This window comes from Euphorbia lathyris, chromosome 4, assembly GCF_963576675.1.
Source record: "Euphorbia lathyris chromosome 4, ddEupLath1.1, whole genome shotgun sequence".
Classification (NCBI taxonomy): Eukaryota; Viridiplantae; Streptophyta; class Magnoliopsida; order Malpighiales; family Euphorbiaceae; genus Euphorbia; species Euphorbia lathyris.
Window position 1 is genome coordinate 78,185,480 of NC_088913.1, and position 9,370 is coordinate 78,194,849.

A 9,370-nucleotide genomic window follows, 5' to 3' on the forward strand; every position below is an offset into this window, starting at 1 on the left:
TTGAGGTTGTCATTCATCACCATATTGTTTTCAACCAAATCATCAATTCTCAAGTTCATTTGACGATTGTTGGAATTGATTTGGTTCAAAATCCTCCGCAAATCTACCGGATCATCCTCCGCTTGAGGTGCTTGGGGTTGTGCTTGAGCCGGTGGTTCATCCTCCTCGCCTTCTGCCTCTCCGCCTCCGTCGGTACCTACAAATTGAGAACTTGAAGCGCCACCACCCATAGTGCCACAAAGATGGGCAATACGGGAGGCATGCGAAATAAAGACGGGAGGTCCTTGTGGAAGCAATAAATGAGCTCGCTCAAGAGCCGAGATATCCAAAAGTGGAACATACCCACGGTAGGTGGACATGTCATAATCGGCCAACTCACCCCGTGCTCCCAACACAATAGCGGTGATAAAATTACAAAGAGGGATCTGAATGGTACTAGCCCTCGAAGCACGGAACAAATTATCAAATAAAATACCAATGCTATCAATCCGCAAGCCTTTAAGCAAGCTATCCAAAACATACAAATCCCGAACCTGAATCTTGGAACTCTCCACACGACCAAACAAGGAGAAACTCAAATACTTATGAAAGAAGAACACATAATTGTCCATAATCAACTTGCTTGAAGTGTTTTTCGAATTAAAATAATCTTGGTCCGAAAGAGTTTGCCAAACCGTATCATTATCAAAATCTTTAGGCTTATCATAAAAATTAGAAGTAGGGAAACCAAACATATTTCCCATTGCTTCATAATCAATGGTGTATGTGATACCATTATTCCTAAAAGAGATGGAAGTTTTCTTCTTGTTTATGGTCAAAGTGACCAAAAATTCCACTACATATTCATTAATACGCGGGAAACGCATATTAACGAATTCTTGTCAACCCTACGCTTCAATAAAGGCATCAATTCGAGTAGAGAAATTTAATGCTCTTACCGAATGGAAGTCTAAGAAGTGCATATCTACAAATTGGCGGTCGGCCTGTGAAAAATGTTTGAAACGAGCGGCTTCCTCCTCCGAATAGATATCGAAATAAGCTCCGCATTGAACCCGAAGGCGATTAGCTTCCGTAACAGCGGGCTTGTTACCAACACGCTTAGTCCTAACCATGGTGATGATGTTTAGTGTTTTTAGGGTTTGAGAAGAAGAATAAGAAGAAAAAGGAATTGAGAGAAAGAGTAAAGCTTGAAGATGAGTTTGGGGGTTTTGAATTGGAAGTGATTGAAAAATAGAAAAGAGGATAGAAATTGGAGTGAATAAATTAGGAAGAGTAAAAGTAGATTTTTTGGGGAAGAGTTTAGTGTAAGGGATTGGGTAAAAATAGAGGTGATGTGAGGTTTGTGTAAGAGGTAGGTTTATATAGGGTTGTATAGGTAGGTGAATAGGTAGAATAGGAATAGGAATAGGCAAAATTTGGTGTCAAAATCGGATTGAAATGGGCATATAATATGCGTGTCGCGACCGCGAATGGCAAAGCCGCGGCCGCGGCACGCGAACTTCAGGCAATTTTCGCCTTGAAAATTGGCCGAACTTGCTGCTCATACCGAGAATTAGAATTGGTCAAAATGGCCAATTGGGGTACCTAATGACTTGGTTTGTGCATTTTTGTTGGTGGAATGGTTCCTGAATGTAATATTAAGTGTTCCTGCACTTAAAAACTAAAATAAATGACATTAATTGCAAGGAAAACCAAAGGTTTTACCTTAATAAATTGAATTAAAGTATAATAAATTGGTTATGAAGAATTAATGAAACGTAAATGTGCATTTATGCATATAAGTTAAGAGAACCATATTAAATGCATAATAAGTGCATGTTAATACATATTTAATACATGAATTGAAATGATAAAAAGATAACTTAATTCATTGAAAATAAATTGAGTTACAAATAGAATTAAATGTGGATATATGTGTGGAAAAATAGAAAACCATATTAGTTCATGTGAATCCTTTTTATCTTAATTTGAGTAAGAATAATTAGAATCGACCCATATGAAATATGCTAAGTATAGATAATGGATCAAATAGATAAGTCTAATAAAATTAAGAATTGAACTAAATAAGATCTTTATTATATTAACATATGTACAAATAACGAAAACAAACCAATAATTAATACAAAACAAAATATATACAAAAATAAAATGAAAAACATAAACTATTCTACATATTCATCCCTATCAAACGGGATATTTCTGGCCTTAATACGATCAATTTGAAACTGCACGAAAGTTTCACGTTCCGGTGCAGACAAAAATTGAGGCCCTGCTCGAAAGACACGTTTTACAAGTCCTTCATGCTCGAGAAACTCATAGTCAATTGTCGGGAAGAATTCATCATCACTCCAGGGAACATCAATGGTACCCTTTGAACCGAGAATTATTCCACAGATTATATTGCCGAACCCAATCTTCTTATCTTTGGATCGAGAAGCGGCGACAAGACCCTCCATCAGAATCTTTGAAGAATCTACTGCATTTCCCTGGAATATATCTCCAATGACATAAAGATCTGTGTCATGGACCACACTACTGAATGCGCGACCGAATAAACCGTGACATAGGAATTTGTGCAGATACAACATGGAGTTGGAGCGAAAAGAGTGATTATAGGCGAGTTTTGAATTGAATCGCCAGAATCCAGTGAGCATTCTCCAAACATCCGTGGATGTCATGTCTCTTCTAGGATGACATTTGATTGTATCCCTCGGGGGAAAACCAAACCAAACATGCAACTCGGGATAGCCGAAAGTAAAGATTTCGCCTTCCCGACGAAAACTGAGACGTACTCGTCGTTTATTAGTGAAACGCATGGTACAAAAGAATTCAAGTATCCAGTCACCTATTATTGGAAATCGCATTTGGGCGAATTTTGTCCACCCTAAGCGCTCCATATAGCGGCTCATGTCATCACTAATTCCAAGTTGGTTGTTAAGGAATTCATCCATATACAACATTCCGGTGAAGAATTTGTAACGGAGATTCCAATAACGCCTACCTTCATCGTGGTTGAAGATAGGAAAAGGCGCCCCATATCGCTTAGATAAGTCTGGGCGTTTGTTGATTGAGGCAGCATTGTGCCTAGATGGTTTGTATTTGGTAGGCATAGTGCAAAGTTTGTGATACTTTAGCAAGAACGGTGTTTGCGAAGAAAATCAGAATTCTGACAAAAATGAAAAGAATTGTAACAGAACTTGAATCTCATAGGATTAATTTATAAGAGTTGAAGATGAAAAGAGGTGTTGTTTTAATTATGAAAAGGTATAAAATTACACCTTTCGGGAATGAATAAACTTAATGTTTCATTTGCCAAGAGGTTCGTCGAAAGGTTAGAGTGTTTCAGACCTGATAGTGCAGGAAACACGCGTGTCGCGACCGTGAATGTCAAAACCGCGGTCGCGACACGCTAATTTCCTTACGGAAATCAGGCATCGAAGCTACCTCCCGATTCACGGTAGAGAATTTAAAATTCTCGGTATGAACAGAGAAATCCGAACCTGTTTGGACTATTCTTAAAAAGGGGATTCTCGGCAGGGAATTCTAAATTCTCGGTAGAGAATTGCCTGAAACTTCAAATTCATCTTAATTTCCTAAAAATTAAATCTAAAATCATGAAATAGAAATATTTTATGCATTTAAATCATAACATAAAGTCATCTAATCATAAAAATGGCATTTTGGAAAAAATAAAATAAAATATAACAAAATAAAATAAAATAAATGAACAAAAATATAAAAACAATAAAACAAAATAAACTGTGTAAGATAAACTGAGTAATTTATACGTCAGATAATCTTGTTACGAACGGAATTTCAATTTGTGAAATATTTTCGTAATAGATTTTACATCGATTACCATTAACTTTGAATCGAACTCCGGTAGGACCTTCCAGTTCTAAAGAACCACAATCGAATGTTTAGACGACTAAATATGGTCCTAACCATCTGGACTTAAGTTTTCCTGGAAATAAACGAAGTCGTGAATTAAATAACAGCACTTTATCCCCAACATTAAAGTGTTTGACTTTAATTTTGGCATCGTGCCATTTTTTCACTTTTTCTTTATAAATCTTTGCATTTTCGTAAGATAGATGACGTAACTCATCTAACTCATTCAAATTGAGCAAACGTTTCTTACCTGCTTGTTGTAAATCAAAGTTAAGTTCTCTAATATCCCAATAGGCTTTATGTTCTAATTCGACTGGCAAATGACATGCCTTCCCATACACTAAGCGGTACGGAGTCATTCCTATTGGTGTTTTAAATGCAGTACGGTATGCCCATAATGCATTATTGAGTTTAGAAGACCAATATTTTCTAGAAGATGAAACTGTTTTCTCAAGAATCCATTTGAGTTCTCGATTTGATATCTCCGCCTGACCATTTGACTGAGGATGGTACGACGTTGATACGCGGTGGCGTACTCCATATTTTTTCATAAGCGTTTCAAAACTCTTGTTTATAAAATGAGTACCGCCATCACTAACGATAACTCTTGGACAACCAAATCTACAAAATATATCTTCAAGAAAATTAACGACAACTTTAGAATCATTCGTCGGGGTTGCAATTGCTTCAACCCACTTTGAAACATAATCAACGGCAACTAATATGTAAGTTTTACCATTGGAAGGGGGAAAAGGTCCCATGAAATCTATTCCCCATATATCGAAGACTTCAACTTCTAATATGGTTGTGAGGGGCATCTCATCTTTCCTTCCTAGATTTCCTGTTCTTTGGCACTTATCACAACGAGTAATAAATGAACGGACGTCTTTAAACATCGTAGGCCAAAAAAAACCGCTTTCAAATATTCTAGCTGCTGTCTTGTTAACTCCATTATGTCCTCCATAAGAGCTAGAATGGAATTCCGATATTATGGATTCGTATTCATTTTCACCAATGCATCTCCTAATTATCCCGTCACCACAAGTTTTGAACAAAAAAGGATCTTCCCAAAAATATTGTTTAATATCGAAGAAAAATTTCTTCTTTTGTTGGAAATCTAATCCTTCCGGAACAATATTGGCTGCAAGATAATTAGCAATATCTGCATACCAAGGTGACATGGCACTTTTTATTTGATAGAGGTGTTCATCAGGGAAATCATCTCGTATACCGATAGTTTCACCTATAGGACCGTTTTCATCTTCAAGTCTCGATAGATGATCGGCGATAAGATTTTCTACTCCCTTTTTGTCTTTTATTTCTATATCAAATTCTTGTAACAATAAAACCCATCTAATTAGACGTGGTTTTGCATCCTTTTTAGCAAATAAATATCTTAATGCTGCATGATCAGTATAAATAATAACTTTTGAACCTAATAAATATGACCTAAACTTGTCACATGCAAAAACTACGGCTAACATTTCTTTTTCTGTTGTGGTGTAGTTTAATTGTGCACCAGACAGTGTGTGACTTGCATAATAAATGACATGAAGTTTCTTATCTTTCCTTTGACCTAGAACACATCCGACAGCTAAATCACTTGCATCACACATAATTTCAAATGGTAAATCCCAATCGGGTTTAGCAATAACAGGTGCACTGACTAAAGCTGTTTTCAATGTTTCGAAAGCTTTAACGCATTCTTCATTAAAATCAAAGGTTGAATCTTTCATGAGTAAATTAGTAAGTGGTTTGGAAATTACAGAAAAATTCTTAATAAATCTTCTGTAAAAACCGGCATGTCCTAAAAATGATCTCACTCCCTTAATAGTAGTTGGAGGGGGTAATTTATCTATTACTGAGGTTTTTGCTCTATCTACTTCTAATCCTTCTTCAGATATTTTGTGACCTAAAACAATTCCTTCGTCAACCATGAAATGACATTTTTCCCAATTTAATACCAAATTTGTTTCTTCACACCTAGACAAAACTTTATCCAAATTTTCTAGGCACGAATCAAAAGAATCTCCATAAACTGAAAAATCGTCCATAAAAACTTCCATGATATCTTCAATGAAATCATTAAAAATCGCAGTCATACAACGTTGAAATGTTGCAGGTGCGTTACATAGACCAAAGGGCATTCTTCTATATGCAAATGTTCCGTAAGGACATGTGAAGGTTGTTTTATCTTGGTCATCCAGGTAAATGTATATTTGAAAGAATCCGGAGTAACCATCAAGAAAACAGTAGAAAGCATGACCAGCTATCATTTCGATCATTTGATCAATGAAAGGAAGAGGAAAATGATCTTTCCTAGTTGCTTTATCTAGATTTCTATAATCTATACAAACCCTCCAACCAGTGGTGGTTCGCGTATGTATTAATTCACCTTCTTCATTCCTTACAACTATTATGCCTCCCTTTTTAGGAACACAATGGATTGGACTAACCCATTCACTATCCGAAATAGGATAAATAATTCCATTGTCCAGAAGTTTAGTAATCTCATTTTTTACTACTTCTTTCATGTTCGGATTTAGGCGTCTTTGCCTATCCGCTTTAGGTGGCTTATCTTCTTCTAAGTGAATTCTGTGCATTACAATACTTGGATTAATACCTTTTAAGTCTGAAATTTGCCAACCCATACTTCCTATCCTATTTCTAACAACTTCTTTCAATTTCTCTTATTGGACTTGTGTTAATTTGTTAGAGATAATAATAGGTAGAGAATCGCCTTCGCCTAAGAAAGCGTACCTCAAATGACTTGGTAATTCTTTAAGTTCTAATTTAGGTGGAACTATAATTGAAGGCGGAACTGGTCCATCTTCTCGAATCAAAGGTTCTGGGTCCTTATCTTCTAGTTCCTCACTCATTATAGGTTCTATTATTTCTTCTTTTTGAACAATGTCATTTACACATTCTTCAATTAAATCAAGTTTCATACAAGCGAAATCCTCCATAGGATATTTCATCGCTTGATTCATATCAAACTCAATCTTATCATCGCCTATTCTTAAAACTACTTTCCCTTCTGACACATCAACTAGAGCACGCCCCGTGTTCATGAACGGTCTACCAAAGATTAGCGGACAGTTTACGTCATAAGCAAAATCTAAAATAACGAAATCGGTAGGAAAAATAAATTTGTCAACTTTAACTAAAACATCCTCAATTATACCGTATGGTCTTTTAGTGGTTTGATCCGCTAATTGCAAAACCATATTGGTACGTTTGATGTCTTCTTCTAAACCTAACTTATTAAAAATAGATAATGGCATCAAGTTAATGCTTGCTCCTAAATCACAAAGACAACTTGGGAATTCAATATCTCCCAATTTACACGGAATGGTAAAACATCCGGGATCCTTGAGTTTTGTGGGCAAATTACTTGACACAATCGAACTGCAATCTTTAGTTAGTGAAATGGATGAAATTCCTTCCCAACTGATTTTCTTTGAAATTAAATCTTTGAGGAATTTACCATAATTGGGAATTTGCGTAATCGCATCCATAAACGTTAAATTAATATGCAAATTCTTAAGTTTGTCTAAAAATGTTAAAAGTTGTTTGTCATAGTCCTTATTGCGGACTTTGTGTGGAAAAGGTGGTTTGGGTACAAAAGTTTTTGTACTAGAGTCAATCGGTGCATCTTTTTGTTTTAATGTATCTTCTTTGGGCTTCGATAAATCAGTTCCAGGTAAGGTCGAATTTCCGGGCATTTCCGGGCCTAAGTAATTTTTCCCTGAACGAAGAGTGATAGCCTTAACATGCTCTTTCGGATTTTCTTTCGTATGGCTTGGAAGACTTCCCTTTTTGCGGGATGGAATTGATTTAGCGAGTTGTCCAATTTGAATCTCCAAATTATGGATGCTGGATGATTGGTTTTTAATAAGCTGATCGAATTTATTCTCGATCCGTTTAAAACCATCGTCGTGATTACTTATTTTTCCGCTCATAGCATCAATAAATTTGTCGATTTTAGAAGATAAAGTGCTAATCGTGTCTCTGGATTGATTTTGATAATTAGTAGTACGTTTTTTATTAGCATTAGCATTATTATTATCTCTCCAGTTAAAGTTAGGATGATTTCTCCATCCAGGATTATATGTATTGGAATAAGGGTTATTATTTTGGTTTTGCCCTTGGACAAAATTTACCTGTTCAATTTCACTCATACCTTCGTAATCCACATCTGTTTGGATTGGTTGACCATTAGGATCACACGGTGCCATAAACCTATCAATTTTGTGCGATAAGGCAGAAAATTGGGCTTGCAACATCGCTACTGGATCAAGATTCATTATACCTTTAACTGATGAAGTAGTTGAGGATGATGGTTTCGCTGATGGTACGTGTCCACGTTCCGCGGGCCACATACTGCTGTTGATTGCCATTTCCTCCAAAAGTTCTCTTGCTTGGGCAGATGTTTTCTTCATGAATAACCCTCCAGACATAGCGTCCAATGAACCTCTAGTTGTAGGATTTAGTCCATTATAAAATGTTTGCATTAAAAGTTCAGCGGGCAATTGGTGGTGTGGGCATAAACGTTGAAGTTCTTTAAAACGTTCCCAAGCCTCATAAAGAGTTTCACTATCATTTTGAGAAAAAGATGTTAACTCTTTAATGACTCTTGCGGTTTTTGCTAAAGGAAATTTTTTTGATAAAAATGCTTGGGCTAATTGCTCCCAAGTCTCAATTGATGCGGCTGGCATAGAAGTTAACCATTCTTTGGCTCGATCCTTCAAAGTAAAAGGAAAAAGGCGAAGTTTGATTGCTTCTGCAGTTACATCAGTAATTTTAAAAGTGTCACAAATTTCTAAGAAATTTGTCAAATGGGTATTAGGATTTTTGTTAGGTAACTCGTAAAACGTTACATTATTTTGCAACATATTAAGCAACGCAGGCTTAATTTCAAAATGATGTGCATTAATTTGGGGTCTAACTATACTGTTTGTTACACCGGCCACTCCTGGCCTAGCGTAATCCATAAGTGTGGCCATAACTTCTGGCTTGGTAATTTTAGTTTTTATTGGGGTTTTGTTTTTCTTTTTCTTTTCTTTCTTGTTCTTTCTAAGAGTTCTTTCAATTTCTGGGTCAATAGGATCTGGTGACGTGCCTGAACTTCGAGAACTGCGCATGAACTTGAAATTTCGCACGAACCGAAACTACCTACAAAACAGAACTTGAAAAATAAATATGTTAGTAATTGAAAATAAATAAAATGTAAAAGTTTGAATAAGTATGAATAAACCTAGATTCGTAATAAAACACGAAAAATTGAAAATTTTGTCAAAAATTTTGGCGTTCCCCGGCAACGGCGCCAAAAACTTGTACGAATTATAAATTTGAAATAAATGAATTTGCAAAACATGAACGTTTTAGTACTTTAGAAAAGTAAACAAGTATATTTGTTTGCATTAAGCAAAGAAAACAACTTTAAACTTTGTACGAATTATAAAAATGAAATAAATGA

General features: G+C 35.8%; 1 non-coding gene across 1 annotated transcript; it reads left to right on the forward strand.

The window, feature by feature from the left end:
- The first annotated feature begins 8,421 nt into the window (after positions 1 to 8,421).
- On the forward strand, positions 8,422 to 8,528 carry LOC136228108 (small nucleolar RNA R71). The gene has a single exon (XR_010688442.1). It is a non-coding gene; the product is annotated as a small nucleolar RNA R71 (small nucleolar RNA).
- Positions 8,529 to 9,370: the final 842 nt, after the last annotated feature.